Source organism: Streptopelia decaocto, assembly GCF_964273445.1.
Source record: "Streptopelia decaocto genome assembly, chromosome: 1".
Lineage (NCBI taxonomy): Eukaryota > Metazoa > Chordata > Aves > Columbiformes > Columbidae > Streptopelia > Streptopelia decaocto.
In genome coordinates, this window is record NC_138663.1 from 88,452,481 (window position 1) to 88,472,935 (window position 20,455).

The 20,455-nt window shown below is 41.5% G+C and overlaps 1 long non-coding RNA gene across 2 annotated transcripts; it reads right to left on the reverse strand.

The window, feature by feature from the left end:
* Positions 1 to 460: 460 nt before the first annotated feature.
* Positions 461 to 18,608, reverse strand: LOC309453008. 2 transcript variants are annotated; one of them, XR_014186676.1, is made up of 4 exons: positions 18,483 to 18,584; positions 16,250 to 16,326; positions 15,579 to 15,838; positions 461 to 1,755 (listed from the first exon to the last, which is right to left on the reverse strand). It is a non-coding gene; the product is annotated as an uncharacterized lncRNA (long non-coding RNA). The 2 variants fall into 2 exon arrangements; XR_014186675.1 differs by lacking the exon at positions 16,250 to 16,326 and having other exon boundaries at positions 18,483 to 18,608.
* Between the last annotated feature and the right edge of the window lie 1,847 nt (positions 18,609 to 20,455).

Genomic DNA, 20,455 nt, shown 5'->3' on the forward strand with positions numbered 1-20,455 from the left:
CCTATTGCCTTAATTTTTACTCTTCTGGGAGCATGGGAGGGGTGACACAAAAAGGTGACTGTTGCAAATGCTTTCGAAAGACTCCACTTAGGCTTTTTGCCCCACTATAAACATCTCGAACTAGAAGCCTGTACTATTCAAATCTGACACGTGTCCCTCTCTGCTTCTTGTTTGCAGCAGTGACCAGCTGATGGATGCACTGCTTTTAAAGACTGTGGCTTTGAGCTGGAAGGGACGGTGGTTATAGGACATGTCCATTTGTTCTGGCTTCCATTTCATTTGCTCAGGTGCAACCTGAAAAGTCCAAGATGAATATGTCACTTTTATTCATCTATCAACATCCTTGCTTGAGGGATGAGTTTGGGGATTTTGTGTAGCTGAATCTGCAGATTAATTAATCTATATTGAGCATGTAGTAATTGAATTCTAGGCCTTTTTAATAGATGAATGTTCAGTCCTATGACCAAGCTATATACTGGTGGGAGCTCTAAAAATCAGCAGTCAAAATAAGGAATAAGTGTTTCCCAATGTCATATTGCAGTTTGGCATACGCTGAAAAGCGAAGACTGCACCTGATTTCTTATTATGTAACACAGAAAAAAATACTTACTGTTTGCATGAGAGAAGGATTTTTGCTCAGTTTCACTTGAGGGATCATGACCAGTGTTTTTCTAACCAGTGGGAAATCATGCAGCTTGACATTTTTGCTAAACTGCCAGTTTTTAAAGGCACAGAATTGAAATCCTACACTTACTCAAAACAAATTTGGATCAAAAATTGGGATCACCTTTTTTTAGTCATTTTTGTAAGACTGTTGTTCAACTCTCCACGCTACTAAGAGACATGCCATTCTCTTGCATAAAAGGATCGCTTGCCCTTATCCTCAGGGTATTCCAGTGAAAGTAAAAGACAATGAGGTGTTTTTGTTTTGTTTTGTTTTGTTTTTTAAATCATACATAACACTTTATCAGTTTAACAACCCTTCAGTTACCTTCAGTTATCTCTCTAACTTCTGCACTGTTCACACTGTGACTGCACTTGAGAGACCATTATGGTTTTGTGTTCTGACCTGGGCAGTAGCATTTCACTAAATCACTGAGAAAGTAATTGCTGCACCTGTGGTTTTTTGTTTGTTTGTTGGTTTTGTGGGTTTCCCCCTGTGCCTTGGAATAATAATAAAAAAACAATCAATAACTTCTATTTTATATACAATGATTTGCATATATATAGTGATCTATCTTCAGATATCTTCCCAGATACCATTTTCTTACATATATCTGTGTTTATAGACCCTCTTCTTCTACCTTTCACCAGAGTTGCATTTTACTCTGAAGGGATTAAGCTTATCAGTCCATAGTTTTATTTATAAAGATGAATAATTACAACACTTTTCCACTAGGATTATGTAATAACTTAATTCAGGGTTATTTTTTCTCTTTTTCATGGTTAGTTATTTCTCCTATAAAATGCATGTGTGTGGTATTTCATGCCTGTGTATTTTTTTCTGGTCTATTAAACATTGTCTACATAGAAAGTCACTGTTAAATGTCTATGCTGCTGATCTGCATCGAGTCATTGATGTGATAACTTCTCAGCAGATATATGTTGATGTCAGCTGGATTCCCAACATATTTCAGCTGTCAGACTCTTTCTGTTGTACCATCAACTTGGGGCCATGGGAGCAGCAGAGGTATTGATAAGTGGCAGGCTGGAGTCCAAATCTAGTCTCCTAATGATTTCCTCCTGCAAAAAAAGCTGTGGAAAAAAGATGGATAATTCAAGATATTGATTCATGTTCCTTTCTTAACGCTTCCTTCAACCACTCCCAAGCAGAGCTGATGTGTTTTGTTTCACAGGCTTAAACTTCAGTCAGAAAGCATTTCAGACCGTATCTTTGGGATCCTAATTTCCCTTGGTGAACAGAAATGTTTCTCCTCACTTCATTTTGCTGCCATTGCAGTAGCTGGAAGACAAAGCTCTCTGGGTGAAGAGTCTGTTTCCAGGACCGGTCTTTGATCAGACCCCCTGGAACAACCTCACTACTGCAATTTGAGGTCCCTACTGTGGCATGAAAGATGATCAATAGAGTAACAAAAATTACTTGTACTTAACCACTTGTGATACATTTCCTTTTCTCTTCCTAGTTTCCTATGTCTTGCAAGGGATTCTCACAGACAATCATATTGTTTTCCTTACCGGTGTACCAGTTTAGTAGATTTTAAGACTTTAAGGTGCCAGCTTGTCTGCTCTTCCTGCCCCAGACCATGGAATTTTTCACCAGTTATTAGCCATTGGATCTTGCATGCATTTTTCTCTCAGATACAGACCCATAAAGAATCTCTGTGTTGGAGTACTCTCCCTGCAATATTTTGATGATGTGTTTTTATTCTTCCAGCCCCTTATGAGATATACTTTGGTACTCTGAACCTGGATTTAATATTCCAGTGATGAGCTCCATGAATTGGCACACCAATGCAATTACCTTCCTGTTTCCAAAGAGTAAAGGATCAACTCTAGATTTTTATAGACAATTAGCTTTTAGAATTACTCTTTCATTACTTGGATTGTATAGTGCTTGTTTTCTTGGGACAGCTGTAATAAGATTTCAGAAGAAAATTGAATGAGACAATGCAATTATCAACTGTGATTACTCTTTTTGTTCTTGTCTTAGTCAATTCTTGGGGGGGAGGGATGGCTTCTTGTATAGTGTTTCATAAATTGTCTCCTGTTGCAATGGCTTTAAGGCTAAATTTAATTATATGACTCAAAGTGGTGAAGACGCCAGCAGAAAATAATTTTATTCCTAAAATGATGTATTGAATGCAGAGTACAACTAATATGAAATATAATGTTGGAGCAAAAAGTTGGTACACAATGATAGCTAAAGAAATGCACACATTAAAATAATAATAATGTACTGAATGATGCAGATGAATGCTAACTTCACAGCAGAAGAAAAACAAGATGAAGTACAGATGTGTTTATACATATGTATGCATAACGCCTTTGTATATTATACAATGATGCTCTCAAGAGACTCAAGTGTCTGCAGCAGTTGACTCAAGGTATTGGGAACTGTACTCTCAGACATTCACAGTTTTACAAATGCTGCCAAAAAGTTGCAAAATGGAAACCGCTTGTGGTCATAGCTGGCCAGTGAGAAAAGACCATGTTCCAGACCATGCCACAACTTTTCAAGCCAGCAAGATAATGCCAAAAACAGGAACGTAAGAATAGGATTTCTTAAGCCTTTTCAGTGTCTCTGAGCCAGCTGGTCACCTCCCCATCTTTGCTTTCAACAAAATGGGTCCCCAGAGTCAACACACAGCTCTTTCAGTGTTGCTAATGTTTTTTTTCAGGAAAAACATTCTATGCTTTAAAAATCCCAATGGACTTCATTTATAATTTATAGAAACATTTTAGCACAAAATTTGTATAATTGCTGGTCTTAAAGTACTGAACTCTCAATGATATCATTTGTGTGGTTTGTGTGTTTAATAATCCAAATTACCTTCTTCAAGAATTATTAGTGGAGAAAACATGTTTTCTTGGTAGAAGCTTGCAAAGATTCTTTTCTTTTTCTTTTTTTTTTTAGCAGATGCATAAAGGCAGCTTTTCCAAATGACGTTAGTTCTGCCAACCAAATACTGGGAAAAGTGAGATGCTTGTTTTGTTTGTTTTGCTTTTTAATTTAAAGGAAAGAATTGATCCCCAGCATCTGCACCTAGGAGATGTTAAACATGAAGAAACCTCAAGAAGGTCATGACTATCTTGCCTTTTACTCACTTTTTTTTTTTGTTTAAGAGCAATGACAGTTCACAGAACTATCGCCTTGATCATTTCTGGGATTTGGATTGAAAAATACATGAGCTTATGTTAAGATGGGTAAAAAGCGGCCTGATGGTAACCTCCACTCTGCTGTTAATAGACAGATAACCTGTTTACATTCTCATTAGCAGTGCACTGTAATTGGAGGAGACAACACTTCTCAATTACCCCTGCAAAGCACTTAACGTGCAGTTCTGTTGCTGCACAGCCTTAGGAAGATGGGCCAGCCATATGGCAGAGAGGTCTGCATACATCTGAACAGCGCTTCCAGGTCCAGGTTGTCTGCAGGCTTCAGGTATCCATGCCCAGGGGTTGGGATTTTAGGATGGCCAACCCAGTGTTTCTTTCAGCATCAAAATGGGTAAGGAAGCAAGTGAAACCAGCAGCAGCAGTACTACCAAGTACCCTCAGCTTTGGCACATAATCTCCCCCCTGGTGAGAAGGGTGGTTAGGCAATAAAATGTTAGCAACTTTCAAACCAAATTTTGTTTTAACTCACATCAACAGAATTTCACGGCACATTTGATTTTTTAACTTTGCACCAACCATTGGAGGGTTACAGCTGTTGTAGGGATAGTAAGTCTTTTGTTTGTAGGCAAGAGACTACTCCAAGCGGAGGTGTTTTCATATTGGCATTCATTGACTGGAGTATTTTTCTAGAAGAAATTATTTATGTTGTGATGGCTTATCTCTGAGGTGCAGTATGGACAGAACCCTCGCTACATGTGATTTGATGAAAACCGGACATTTCTGCAGGGAGCTGCTGGATGATGCAGCATTCATTGCAATGTGAGGGCTGCTGGAAGCAAACGTGTAGTGGGTTTTACAAAGTGGCGCAGGGGCCCCAAACCTACTGTCGGAGTTTAACTCAAGCTAGCAATCTGACCACGACAGCTGCTTGCTCACTCTCTGCTCCCCCAAGCCGTCCCTAGATAGGGGAGAGAATTGAAAGGGAAGCGAGAACTCATGGACTTAGATAGACATGGTTTAATAAAATAACTAAATAATACTGATATACCACTACTACTACTAATATACATAATGGAAAGTAGAATATAAAATAAATTATACTAAATGCAATTCCTCATGAACTCTGCACACATCGAGCAGCCAGTCCCGGGAAAAGCACCCTGGTCCTGGACAGCTGATCCTATGGGAAGCAGGAAAAAAGGCAGAAAGGCTCAGAGGCCTCTCCAAAACAGCAGGATAGCAAAAGGCTGAACTAAAAGACACTACTGAAAGGAACTCAACCAAAATGGAGCAGAATCGGAACAGATCTCTGTCTCCCTAGCCAGAAAACCTGGCTCTCCTTAAATATGAAGCATGATGCTAACGGCATGGAGTATTCTCATTGATCAGTCTGGAGGTCAGTCAAGCTCTGCCCCATCTATGCCCCCATTCCCAGCTGCCTCACACCTGCAGACAGAGAGTCCAGAAAGACCTTGATTCCCAGACAACAACTAAGATAACAGTAAATTCTTATATTCTCTTTGTTCCAACTCAAAACCACTTTAAAGTTACTTAAGAAAAACATTAACTCTGTCCTGGGGTGTTATCTTCTTGTTCTCAAAACAATTGTACTAACTACAAAAAAGAAAGGTTTCTAACTGCACGAAGAAAATTAACTTGCTTTCAGTCAAACCAGCACACCTGCCCAGCTACTTCAGCCCCTTCTCTCCTGCCTAGTGGGGCTGTACCTCACCAAAGCACTCCCTGGCATTGTATGGACTGCTTGAGCCTCAATAAATTCTAAAGAAAGTGTGACAACTAGAGAAAAATCCATCCTTAAGCTATAACGTGTGTTAATCAGATAGCAAATTCTGTGTAGTACTCAGTTTTTAGGACAGTAAAACTGAAAATATTCTGTCCGGATTAAATTTGGGTAAAAGTAGCATTTTGTGATTAACTTGGAAATACACAAGTTTTATTTACTTCATTGTATTTAATGTGATTCAATATAATGTACTTTAGTATTTAATATAATTAAATATTGTTGACAAAGAATCTAGAGCTTGTCTTAGTTAAACAAGGCTTGTAAAACAACTGTCAACTTTAGCACAAATGGAATAAAACTGTCTTTCTGTGATCTTATTTTAATATAACATCTTACCTACTAATGCACATCATATACTACAGCTTTCAAATGCAGAAATACTTCATGTCTTTCCCTAAACAAAGAGAAATCAAATAAGGTTTGGAGGGTTTGGGGGGGTTAAATCTGTATCACTTTCACCTGCGAGAAAGATGGGGCCTGAAAGTGGGAAAGAGGCACACAGGGTTGTGTTCTGTTTAGGAGAGGTGGTGAGTAAAGGGAGTCTGGATGAGGGGGGAAGGAGCAGACAAGGGTTGTGCCTCTGTCTGTGTGGTTAAGAACAAGGCAGAAGGAATGCAAATATATTTTTAGTTGAAATTAGAGCCACCTTTCTAAGTCTGTGGCCAAATTACCTAGGCTCCTCTTACGCAAAGCAACAACTATCCTGGGGACTTAGCCTCATGGTGGCAAATGTGCCTGTGAACCAGTTAAAAATCACAAGTTATTGTTAAATTCAAGCATTATACATGTAGGGGTTTTCTCCTCTTTTTACCATCTCCAGAAGACCCTCAAGTCAAAACTTGCAGAGAAATAAATAGTAAACCAGCATGTTATTTCTAGATTTCCTAAACTGAGGAGCTGTGCAGGAATATTCTGATTTCTGTGGCCTGGGAATGTCAGCTGGGAGCAGGGCAGCCGCTCAAATGTGACGCACGGGAGCTATTTAGAGCACTAAGAAGCTGATAGCTGCACAGCTACTGGCAAGGAATTTGCGGTGTGGCTGTGGATGAAAATGACTCTGTGTGTAGAGCAGGCAGAATATTGCTAAGCTGATTACAAACAGAAATTCTGAGTGAGCTGCAATCCGTTCAGAAAAAAGGACACGCTGGTGCCTGAGGTGAGAGGTGCTGGACCAGACTGGGACACTCTCCACCGGGTGACCGTGTCTCTAGTTTCCTTGAGTTAGTCTGTCTGCACAGGTATTTTTTCCTCTTATTCAACAGGTGCTTCTCAGTGTTATCAAAAGACGTTCAGAATAGAAATATGCTCTCCAGAAGTTGAGAATAAACAAGATTACAGCTCTCTCTCTGGAAAGGGGACTGACAGCTGTATAGTACTAGTGCAGCTGTCGCGAACCACAGAGTTCCCTGAACAAAGAGAAAAGCCCAGCCTGCTGCCTATAAAAATTATTATTACAGTAAAGTGGTGGGTTGTTTTTGTTTTGTTTTGGTTTTTTGAGTTTGGGTTACCTTTTTTTTTTTTTTTTTTTAAATTCCATGGGATTAGAGGATGTATTGCTCCATAGGGGGTAAAGAGACAGAGCGTTTCTGGCCATGGCTCCTTTTCTAACTCTAAATCAAAAGGCTTTTCCAACCTTAATTGGCAGGAGTTGAGCCTACTTCCTCTGGGCTGAGAAAATCTGATCGATCTCTGGTCTACACTTGGACAGTGCACACTTTGTCCTCCTTGTGCTCCACCCAAGTGTCCCTCATTTTAGTCCCAGCTACTTGACATTAGTATTGGATTCCTGCTGTCTGAAGAAATGCAGCTACAGAGCACCTCTTTCTGAAAGGACAAGCATATCTCCATGGTTCAAAAAGTGCTCCCCTAGGATAAGGCAGTTAATTAAATACTTAACGCTGCTTTACAGGCCTTCTAAGACAAATTACTTCAGATTATGTTCCACTCATAGGTTGATACTGGAGGAGCTAGGGCTAATTAACAGGTATTTTGTTAGCCAGGTCACCTTCATTTTTGCTACATCCTACTAGGTAAAAGTATCTCGATGATGATCACTAAGAATAATAATAATAATAATTTAAGACTTCTCAAAGTGCTAGTTTGGCTGAAGAGCTGAACATTAGAAAGGGTTGCTCTCCTACCCCTACCACAGGTTTGCAGCCATTCACCTCTCTGGTGGAACAGTTAATGGCTTTAAATGATGTTGGAAAATATGAGAAGCAATCTTTCTCAACTGGCTTAATTAGAAAAATATGCAATAAGTTTACACCATTCGGTTATGAAATTTGCTGCCTGACTCAGTTTACCTGCTTAAACTGAGGGGAAGGAGTGAAAAAGCTGAATTACTGCTGGCATTTTATCAATCATACCTGGATGTAAAAAGTAAGGATCTTTTAATCCAGTTTTGTGAGAGATGAGGAGATGTTAAGCAAATGGCTGGAGGTACAAAGCTATCCAAGGCTGTGGAGATGGGCTAAAGAGAGATGAATTTTGCACTTGGCAGCACAGAGCTGCTAGGTGCAGTTAGAGAGTGAGAGGGCTCCAGGGAGAAAATGTAATAAGCAAAAGGTGGGGAAACACTGATGCTGACTGGAAAAAAACAAACAAGAAAGTTGCAAAACTTGTGATTTGTCAAGTTGGAACACTCTGTGAAGCAGACAGGATAAAAAGAGAGCAATCATTGACAGTCAGGGAAGGAAATGTTTGTGGAAGTGGTGGAAAAAACAGGTGAAACAGCACCAGAAATGTCTCCTTTAACTTAGTAGTCACTGTTGAAGTGTACTGGAGCAAAACCAGGAAGCAAGCTGTCAGAGAAGACAAAATCCCATTAACACCTTGTCTGAGACCTTTGAGAGGCTTGAGGAGATACGATCAATTTTGTTGTCATGGAGGCACCAGCTAATTTACTGAAAGTCAGAAAGGTAGAGTGGGAGGAAGGGCAATTTTTCCAAGATTAGAGAAGTACAGCACTTGTAAGCAAGGAAGATAAAGCAGATGAAAATAATGGAGAGAACTGTAGGAAATGAAAAGCAAAGGAAATGAAGGGACAGTTATAGAAAAGTGCAAAATGGATTACCTTCCCCTGAGGTGTTGCAAAGGCCAAGCTCTTAGCACAACTGTCATCTTCGAAGAAAACTGATCTCCTGAAAGCTGTGAGTAACATCTAGCGAGTCATAAATTGCTAAAAGATAACTACTTCATTGGGTTTCGAGAAGGACTAGCAATACTCTAACATATGGATGCTGGGATGACCAGACTGTCAGAGGGATCTATTCCACTTCCTACTATCCCCCAACTCACTTAAGATACTGGAGCCTCTATCCACTCTTCACAACAAAGAAAAACAAAACCCTGTTGTTTTCCTTGGGAGGAGTAAAATTCTGCACTGAAAAGCAAATTTTCTCTGCCTCCTTTTCACAGTGATGCTGGTGGGCAGGACCAGTCTGTGATTAATTAGGAGCTACCAAGAATACTTTCAGGAGTTAAGCATGCCTTAAAAAAGAACCACTGTCACCATCAGAGCTTGTACCAAGGTATACCCCAAAGTGAACATCTCATTCTGTGATATCGTCCAAATATTTATCCTACAGTTGTCCTTTTCATCAGCTTCTCTCTGAGGAGTGCTTATTTTCCTCTTCTGCTTGTGGCACAGGATTTCTTTATTTTAAGGTCTCATGGGCATCCAAACATGGCAGGAAATAACATGGACATTAGAAGTACATTCCTATAGGGCCTTTACTCTTTAAAAAAAGAAAGACACAGAGAAAACTGAAGCATTACCTTTAAGCTTCATTTGCCTCATTGCAGCTAAGGATAATGATATAATACTAAGAGGATACAAGGTCTTAATTGCAAATGTTTAAAAATCCTTTAATAGTCCAACAGAGACAGGCAGTAGCAGAGATGCCAGACTTGGTTTCACACTTTTCCTTTTCCTTTCTAGCTTTTCCTTCTCAGAAGGGAATATCTTCCTCTCTAGAGTGACTGGTGCTTCTGTAGCTACTGAGGGGCTCACTTGACCTCTAGAGCAGGGTTGTCCAACTAATTTTCACCGGGGGCCACATCAGACTCGTGGTTGCCTTCAAAGGGCTGAATGTAATTTTAGGACTATATAAATGTAACTACTCCTACATTTATACAGACCTAGAATTAAATTTGCTCCTTTGAAGGCAATCACGAGGCTGATGTGGCCCCCGGTGAAAATGAGTTGGACACCCCTGCCCCAGAGCATTTCCCTTTGCAGTTCAAGGGTGCTGCTCCATAGGCCACATCTGCCTGGCGTGTGGGTCTCGTTCTCCCTGCCTGCTCCTTGCCTGCAGCACAGGCTGTGACTGCAGAAATGAGGTAGGAGTGGAGAACGGCAATGCCTCCCGTAGCTTTTCAAAAGCTCAGAACCGTTTCTTACTCGTGCAAATAAACATCTGACAGAAACATATGGCTAGGAGTGAGCAATAGCCCCCTACGCTCGCTCACATGGGAGCTGACAGGGCTGTTTGATGTAATGTATGGAAGAAAGAAGGAAGTGGAAATACATTTCTTTAAAACCAGGGAATTAAATTGTTCTCAAAAGTGACCTGTGCAAAATAGCTGCCAATTCCAACCATTTGCATATGGTATTTCTCACTCTCTCAAATTCTGTCTTTCCTCGCCTGCCACAGTCTAATTACTGCAGGAACCAAGCAGACACGTACTCGGTTTCTCCATCGTGTTGTACCTTGTATTTGAGGTGGTGATCTTTGCCCCATCATTCTGTTGTGTTGGTTTGTCATTTCTGACTGCCTGCTCTCCAGATGCAGAGTATGCCTGTCATCCTCATCCTGTGAGTTTTCCCCAAATATCCAAAATTTTCTGAGCCTTGCTGGGTCAATTATGTTTTGGTTTTTCTTTTTTATAAATAGTGATGGTCTTCAGTGGGACTAGGAGAGAAAACTACTGAGATTCAAGCAAGAGGTCAATGGCAGCTTTATCTTGACAATTCTTATCATGAGGATCCAAGCAATATCCAGCTCCAAAATTCCACTCTGCTCTGCTCTGCTCTACTCCTTCCCCTCATTTTATCTCAAGTGCTAACAGGCTTTACAGGTTAGCTAACAGGCTAACAGTTTTTTTTTTTCTGTTTTTAGGCTGGTTTTCCTAAAAATGCAGAAAATGTTCAGGGCCAACTAAACTGAGATCTACAGGACAAGGAGAAAATGTCATCTGGGACTCATGGGAAAAGTCCTGGAGCTGGAGGCCAGAGGGAAGCATCATTTGTGGCAGTGATGCTAAGCGGTCCTTTGGAGCAGTGGAAAGAAAGCTTGTTTACACCATTGCCTTTTAAAATCCCTATTTATAAACTGGTGGAGGGCGGGAGTCTCTGAAACTAGGTAGTCCCATCTGTTCTCCAGAGTAGTACCTCTGCCAATGCCCTGTCTGTACCACGTTGAAGGTAAATTAAGAACTGATGCTGCAGGCATGTGAGTGTGAGGGTATCAGGGAGAATTATATAAAACACCTTTACAACTGGTTATTCAGGATGTAGCATCTTCTCTCTCCTACAGTGAGTGATGTTGATCAGAGACTTGTTGTTTGGAAAATAATCTGGTATTTCAGGGGTGTTGCACAACCTTGACTCTCAAGTCAACCACACCTCAAGGGATTGCTTTCAGAAGACTCTCTTTCCCTACTCAGTTGAGTCTGCCAGTTCTCCAGCGCTGTGCATACCTGGTATCAACTTGAGGGCTAAGCAATCACCCCGTCAACAAAGAGAAGGAAAATAATAAATAAAAAATAATGCAGTCAAAATACGGTAAGACCACAGCATAACTTTTTAGGCTGTTTTATTTAATTTTGTTGATTCAGGCCTTAAATTCCTGGGTGCACTTATTTAAGATTTCAAACTGCAGGTCCATGTTCTGTATCTGTTTCCCATAGTCTGTTATTGGCATACAGTCTGTATTGACCCTTCGCAAGGAAGATATCTGCTTGCCTATTGCATCTTGTGTTTGCAACATTGGGATGACAAATTTCTTTCTGGTTCCTCCGTAGAAACTAAGACCTCGCTCTCTGGACCTTTAATCTGCTGAGATAGCAACATTTCTTCCTCTCAAATATAGGTTTTTGATGCCTTTCTCATTTCACAACAGTTGCATAGTGCAACTGCTTCATCTTGATTTCTGGAAAGTGAGCATGGAAGGGTGGAACACCTGTACTAGGAAGTGGTCCTTCCTGGAAATACAGAAAACCTGTATTTTCTCATTTCCAAATAGTGTGTTTCAAGATTGACAAAAGAAGAACTCATACCTCCATGATCAGATATACTAGGCTTACAAAGAAACATAACATGTATCTGAATGATTAATCAAAAGCTACAATAACACAAAGTTCCTACTTAATCAAACATAAATAACTATGGTACAAAATTTAAAAATATAGTGGGTCTTTTAACTACCTTGTAATCACTGCGATTCCCACAGAGGAGGTATAAACATGCCTAAGTTTTCACCCACACTTCCACCTGCTTAAAATCCACCAGACCTGAAGAGTGGAAGTTTAAGGGCTGTTTTGGGGTGTTTGCATGACCCTGGGGTCTGAAGGATTCCAGGGAACTATGTCCCAGACTTCTCAATGCTCATTAGGTGCACTGTGCTATTAAGTGGCAGGAAATCTCATCGAGTTGGTGGAGAAATTGCCTCTTGGTTTCAGACTAAATTTAGGAAAAGTTCTGAATGAAACAGACTCCTCCATTTTTAAGATAACCATCAGGAGAAGTTTAGCTTTTGGGAGACATTGTTCCTGATCATCCTTCACAGATGAACAGATATATATTGCTGGTAGAATACCACCACTTTATCTTCTTTTTTTTTTTTTTTTTAATCCTAGAGGTAAGCAACTTAAGAAAAATTGTTATTTTGATGGGTATTTGTTTAACAACTCATTAAATGGTCAAAGCCACTTCATATCAGATACTTTTGAGAATAGTCTCTTCCATCAGCCCAGTTCAGTCTCCAGAAATGTCTTCTCCTTTTTGATGAAAATTGTATTCTCTAATTTTGAATAATGTAAAATTCCTTTCTGTAACTCTTTTTAATCTTGCTGGAGGTATAAGATGAAATTTAAAAGAAACTGAATTAATTTTACTCTAGATGCTAGATTTAGGCAGTCATGTTGTTAGTGTCTTGACTTCAGCTATGAGCTAAGTTTAACACATGAAGCGTGTCCATTTGATGATGGTCTCCTCTTGTCCTTCCCCTCCCTGCTGTTGGGTTCACTACTGTCCTGTACACCCGGGAGATGCATGTAAGTCCTGCCTGGTAGTGACACCATCGTGGCTGATCTCCACAACAGCTGTTAAGGCAAGATAGCTGTCATCCCCTCCCTGCCCATCCCCTGCAGACTGGCTGCTCTTGGACATTAATTAGGAAGCAACTACATGAGCTGGGCTCCAGCAAAGTATCTTCTTTGACAGTGACAGAGAGGGGATGTCATAGAAAAGAATCATAGAATCATAGGATAGTTTGGCTTGGAAGAGACCTTCAAAAGTCATCTAGTCCAACCCCCCTGCAATGAGCAGGGACATCTTCAACTAGATCAGGTTGCTCAGAGTCACGTCCAGCCTGGTCTTGAATGTCTCCAGGGATGGGGCATCTAACACCTCTCTGGGCAACCTCTGCCAGTGTTTCACCACCCTCACTGTAACGTATTTTTCCCTCACATCTAGTCTCATGTAACAGGAAGAGGGCAATCAGTTTCCACTTTTCAGATTATTCTCATGAATGGCTAACAATTTCTGCACGATCTCACTCCTGTGAGATGCTAAAGCTGGCCCAGAAGCAGGAACACAAGGACGCAGTGACAGCTCAGCTGCATGGGCAAGGAGCTTAATGGCAGTGAATTTCCCCATTCCATCTGTGCTGAGCTCTGACCCAGCTGCCAGGCTGCTCCTGGTAACCTGCCTCACTGATGTTTTGCTCACAAATCTCCGCGTTTTGGTCTCTGCAGCATCAAAGTAGCTTTAGGTTGTCAGTCTGTAAGTCAGCAACAGACCTATGGCTGAGTGGACTATAGGCTTCATGGGTCTGTAGGCAATGACACTGAGGAAACGTGCTGCAGGCAGCACTATGCTTAGCTCTGCCTGTCAGCTTCGATTTTAGCTCTTTAATTTCCTGTGGCTGCAGATGACGGTGAATGGCTGAACTGTCATTTAAAGCCTCTGCCTTATACATCACGTTTTTTTGCAATGGAGATTGTAATTTTTTTATAACCATCCTTAGGATCTTGATTTCCTGCTGCTCCTTGACTGAAGTCTGTAGAAACCTTCCTAGATTCAAATTACTAGTTTTTATTAAGATTTTTTAATATATGTATATATTGAAGGGGTTTTGAGGACCTGAAGAAAATCACTTGCCTTCTAATCCAATAAATGTTGGGAGCCTTTGTGTTTTATCTCTAAAATTCACTACTAAAGAAAAGAAATAGGAATTGGGTTGGGCCTGTCCTAGTTGATTGTAATGGGCCTATGCATATAGCTATTCAGATGAGGTGTGTTTGCATTTGTTCTCTTTCTCCCTTACTGTCTGCTAATCAATCTATCAGGTTATGTAAAATGGAGAAAATGGGATCTTATATATGTTGTGAAATGAAAGTCAGTGGCCAAAACACTGGATGGCCCTTTTAGAATTTTTTAAAGTCTCCCTCACCATCAGAAAGGCTAAAATGGATTTGTGATGATCTCTTTTTTTTCTATGGAATTTTTACATGAATAACAACTACTCTGACTTCACACTAAAAAAAAAAAAAAAAAAAAAAAAGATGTTTTGACACTGAGTAAGCCACACTGGAGATGATTCATGAGCTTTTACTTCAGTATGACTATTGTTGCATCCTGACCTATACTTCCCATTTGAATTTGAATTCTCCTAGCTGCATCATGATAGAAATCATCCCTTTGTCTTGTGTAAGATCTTAGAAAAAGAAGGATACTCCAGTGCAATGAAAATGCATTTTATTCAGTGATGACAAAGCCAATAATAACACCCTTACGGAATCCTTTTATATACTTGGGAGGGTTTGCTAAGAGTTACAGGCTTTACTTGACTAGCTGTGTTCTGGGCAGGAGAAAATGAAAGTGAGAAATTGTCTTGTAAAAACATGAGGAAAAACATCCCCAAGAGAAAATTTAAGGCAAAGAGGATTTTTGAAGTGTAAACAAAAGTATGAATCACTGCCAATGGCTGTTAAGCTTCATGACTGCTTTTTACTTCTATTTGCATAGCTGCACTTTGAGGCTGACTCTAGGTGACTAGATACCATCTTTCCAAACCCTACATTTTCCTCCTGTGGATAAAGCTTCAGATCAGAGCATTGCTGATCCAGTGTTTAATGAGGAAAAATATTTAGCAGTAGTGATTAAGATCGTGCAGGATCAGAGAATTGACACGGAAAGGGTAGAAACTTCTAGAGACACCAAGCAGTGGATGTTTACCTAATTCTTTCAATTATAAATATGATTAAAAATACAAATAAGGTATGATTATTTAATGCTGTAAGACAGAAAGCAGGTTTTCAGTTTTCCTTAGAAAATGCTGAAAACCCTGCAGGCTGCAGAAAGCAGATGGTTTAATAATTGACCCTGTCTCTCTGTTGCATTGAAATATGATATGCTGGGCTCCATATCCTTTATACTATCCTTTTCTCTATTGATCTGCAGCCTGAAAAGCAAAGAGGTAAAAGAATCTTTGTGAAAAGCAGAAAGAAGATAAATAGTTTTTCAGTGAAACAATCAGAATCAGTTTATGTTTCCCTGACATTCCACAAATTGTGATTTTAGAGCCCTGAGCTTCTTGCCTCTTGTTCTGTTCTCTCTTGATGCAGTGGGATGAGACTCACATGACACAAACAGGGATGCTATCACATGTATTTTCAGTGTGTTTTTTTTTAAAAAACAGTTATGAATAAATTTCCTCACCATCACAATTGGTGGGAGGCACTCACATACCCAATAATCCATCAGTGCACACAGACGTGGTGTGTTTGCGAGAAGCTGACAGGGCTGGGAGTTGTGGGGTGTTGATTGAGGCTGTTGACTGTAGCTCCAAAAGCCTGGGCATTTTTGGGAGTCTGCCTGTGCTGGGGCTGAGCGATATCTCCCGCTGCGGGAGGGTCACACACTTTGGGAGTGATCAAGCCCAAGTGAGTTACACAGTGGTGTGCACTGATAGCAGCTGCATGTTGCCCTCCATGTGCTGAGCGATGCTCCTTTGTTACAGAAAGAAAAAAATCCACCTCAGAAATATTAAGACAGTATTCTGTAGTGAGTCTTAGACACAGAATCTCTGAGCCTATGAAACCAAATGCCTTGCTACAGGTTTTAATCAACTCAGTGTTTATTCAGAAAGAGGCATAAATCCAGTGCCCCTAAAAATTAAACTAGTTTTTGACTAGGACTCAAGGTCAAGTCTCAATTAGCTCATACTTCTGGAAATGTCTCAGCCACAGCTTGCACATACATTCCCCCCATCCACACAGTATTATTCATGGAGCTGCCACCTCAGGGTGCTGGAGTATCTCTGCATTTCCCAAACATAAAACTCTTCTCTTTCTCTTCATATTCTCCAAGTCCACGCTTTATGGACTGACCCCCACAGCTATCCCGAGCCGGTTTATCACCTTCCTTTCTATGGCTTTTGCTGAACACTCTGGATCTAGAACAGGCTGTAATGTAATACTTGGCAGACCCATGCTCTCTGTAAAACAAAACTTTGTTTACTCATGTTATTGGCAAAGCTTTTAAATGTGACCACTCAAGACTAATAAAGTAGAAGGCAAGCAAAATAGTATCTTATCTCTGCTATTTAAAATCACTTGTCTTCAAATCATCCTGAATTTTTGCACCTGACAACTTTTGAAGTTTGGGGGCAAATATGCCTACTACAGTGGCCTCTAAATGATTTCCACATCAGCAAATCTACGGTGTTCATTTCCACTGTATATATCTTGACACTCCTGTTAATATTGGTGACAGATGAAGGCCATTGCTGAGTTTCCAGGAACACCTTGTGCTAAAGTGATCAGATTAAAAGTGAAAAAAGGACATGGGCTGTAAGGAGGCGATTCCCTCTTAACATGCACTACAGAGTGATGCCACCTGCATCAGGTCACAGCTGTCAGTGCAGATGGTGTGTCACCTTACATAACCTGGCAGGGGCCATACGGCAGGAGGACACTCCGTCTGGGTCAGGTTATACAACAGAGTGTGTGTTTGAGGCTGACAGCACAAACCAGAGTCTGGACTGGGGCCTGCATCCCCCTACACACAACGTGAATTACAAGGATTCAGAGAAATGGCAGTTAATAAAATATTTTACTTAAGATCTCCCACACAATCACAAGTAAATAAGGAACAAAACAACACACAAAGAATTACAGTAAAAGGTGGTGGCAGCGGCAGGTTCAAGACAAGGAGGAAGTATTATATTCATCCCCGGGCTGGGTAATGAGGCTGCAGAGCTCCCTGCTGCAGGCTCTTATGGATGCTGATGCTTTAAGACTGGGTCTCTGTAGCCAGGGAACACCATTTCCGAGCAGACTCCTCCTGTGTACCACCACTAACTAAAATATTCTTAAGCTAGATAAGGTAATTAGGCTATTACCAGTACTAAATTACTCATGGAGAGTTGTGCTCATTTCTTACTAATGAATGTCTTTGCCTTTTTCTAGTGTCCTTATTTCCAATCCATCTAAAGCACATCTGTTCACCTACAGCTTTCTGTCATACTTTATGAGGCCGCTACCTTTATTTCCATTTTAAGTGACTTCAAGTGGTCTCTTGTACCATATAACATACCAAAGACTACCGAAGGAATTAAGACTAAATTATGGTTACCAGTGCCTGTCTTATTCTTGCACTAAGGGATTGGAAATTAGTCTCTGTCAGGAATGTCAGGGAACCTGCTCTGGTCAACCTGTGGCAAAAACACTGGTGAAGACAGATTGCTGAACAAGAACTTGTCAACCAGGCACCCCTTGGCCAAACTAGGACATTTAACCAGCCTCAAAATCGTCCCCTTCCTTCCTTCCTTCCTTCCTTCCCTTCCTTCCCTTCCTTCCCTTCCTTCCCTTCCTTCCCTTCCTTCCCTTCCTTCCCTTCCTTCCCTTCCTTCCTTTTTCTCAGTTTCTACTTTCTGAAAATTCCCGGCTCAGACCACTTGCTAGCATTCGTAAGGCTTTTCACAGAATCACAGAATTCTTGGCGTTGGAAGGGACCTCTGGAGATCTATTCCAACCTGGCTGCTAAAGCAGGTTCACCCAGAGCAGTTCACAAAGGAACATGTCCAGGTGGGTTTTGAATGTCTCCAGAGAAGGAGACTCCACAGCCTCTCTGGGCAGCCTGTTCCACTGCTGTGTCACCCTCAAAGTAAAGAAGTTTCTCTTCATATTCAGATGGAACCTCCTGGGCTTCAGTCTGTGCCCGTTGCCCCTTGTCCTATTGTTGGGCACCACTGAAAGCTGTTTGGTCTCATCCTCTTGACATCCACCCTTGAGATATTCATAAGCATTGATGAGATCCCCTCTCAGCCTTCTCTTCTCCAGGCTGAACAGACCCAGCCCTCAGTCTCAGTAGCGGTGGGCTACAAACATGCTCCAGGCCCCTAATAATCGTTGTAGCCTGCCGCTGGACTCCCTCCAGTAATTCCTTGTCTTTCGTAAAGTGGGGAGCCCGGAGCTAAACGCACATCGGCTCACATCATCCTCCACACGACGATCCTCTCCCTCGGCTCTGCTGAAGAGCCGCCCTCCCCTTCCAGCAGGCTCTCCCCGCGCTCCGCCTGCCTCCAGCGGAGGCCTTTTGCTCTCTTCTTCCCCCTCCCCAGACCTTCCTGCCGGCCCCAACCTTCCTCACCAGAGCCGGTGGAGCAGAAAGGAGGCCGCAAGCCCGGAGCGACAGAGCCGCCCGTTACCGGACACCCGCACCTGTGCGTGGACGCGCTGACCCGCAGACGCGGCTGGCGGCGCCATCTTGCGGCCGTTCGCCGGCAGCGACCGTTATTTCCCAACCTCCATCTCTGCACAGGCGGGAATCCAGCCCCCCTCGCCCCAAAACGGTCACCGCGATCCTCTCGTGTCACCGCCGTGGCGGGACGCGGCGTTCTGCGGCCGTTTATCTTGTGGCCTCGAAAGAGGAAGCACTGCCTGAGGACACTTCTGGGGAAAAAAAAAAAAGGAAAATATTTGCAAAATAGTGACCAACCCCGTTTTTTTCCTATTAAAAAAAAAAAAAGAGAGAGATAAAGAGAGAGTTTGTCTGTCTTGTTTCCCACAGTGGTCAGACATGGCTGTGCGAGGAGGCAGAGCTGGGAGAGAGATTTCTCTGCATGTTTTTTTTTTTGTCTGACTCTCTGCCATTTCCTCTGTCTCTGTTTGTGCCCATCTTGCTACATTTTCCACATTTTATATGTACACATTTGTGAGTGACTTGTACTACTGTGTATCCTGGTGCCTACCCTTGTGTGTATCTGTCATATTACATGCAAATAATGATCTGTGTGCTGATAGGCTGTAGAAACTTCCATTTATCTTGGGGCATCCATATACAGCTCTGAAGAGGTACATCTTTGTGTGGCTTTAAAAAGCTGATGTCCTGCTCTTTCTTTCTGTGGGCATCTTCCTGTCTCTCCTTTTGAGACGAGGCAGACTCTTAATGCTCTTATAGAAACCATGTACGCGTATTCTGGTATCCCCCATATCTTTTCCTGCACTTCGAGGCAATTACCGGGTTAACATTTCTGCGTGGAAAGTGTCACAGTGGGGGCGATATTGCAGTGAAGGTGCTCCATTTTGTTTGCGATCTCAGCTATACTTGAGGTACCTTTTACAGACGGAACATGGCGTATCTAGGATACCTGTATTGTAGCTCACAGCCCAAACATTAGTATGGAACTATCTTTATGTTAACAGCAAAAAAATGAACAGAAGAGCTGGAGCTCAGGCAAGAACTCAGAAATCTGATTTGATTTTATCCACATTCCTACTGGCTTCACTTGTCAGTCATAGGAAGGTAACAGATCTGCTGAATGCCTGCATCACCTTGTCTTTCAATAGCCACTGTTCGGCACTTGGACAGGCGGGGTGGACTCTTCCCCACAGGCAAGTGTGATCAGCAGTATCACCATTCTTGCCATCTTGTGGGGCAGTCTGGCTTGAGGGTCTGGTGACTGGGAGAGTGACTTGCCAGCACGTGGAAGTTTTCAGCAGATAGAATAAACCTTTTTCTCCTCCCACTTCCATCCTGGTTATTTCTGCCTTGATTTAAGATTTTTTTATTATTATTTGAAATTATGGGAAGGAACAGTTCTTACCAGGAACAGACATTTTCACACATCGAGCAAATTTCAAACCAACCTTCACTGCTACTGTCCATCACTTTGCTTCCCTCTCCTTCAAGCTTTTGTCAATATCCAAGTGTCAAAAGAGTATGTGACAGAGAAACTGAAGAAACTGAACAGTAGCATTACCTGTAAATTCTCCAGGGAAGTATTCTTGTTGGACAGATGCTTTCTCTTTGAATTATTGTTTCTGGAACACACCAACCTGAGTTTATTTATTATTAACAGTTTATTTCAAATATTGCTTATTCCCTCTATTTCTCTACGTGTCTGTTTCAGTCCTTTGCCCATTCTACCTTGTAAGGTATTCAAATATGTAGAAAAAAATTGCCTTTTTTTCATTCACTGACAGGAAACATGGATTGTTCAAATTGATTTAGAGATACATTCTTTTGGCAGCTACTATGAAAACAGGTTGTAAAACCTCAGAAAACCCAAATATGGGTATCCCCTAGTAAGTCGTAAGTATATAAAATATAAATGTGTGTTT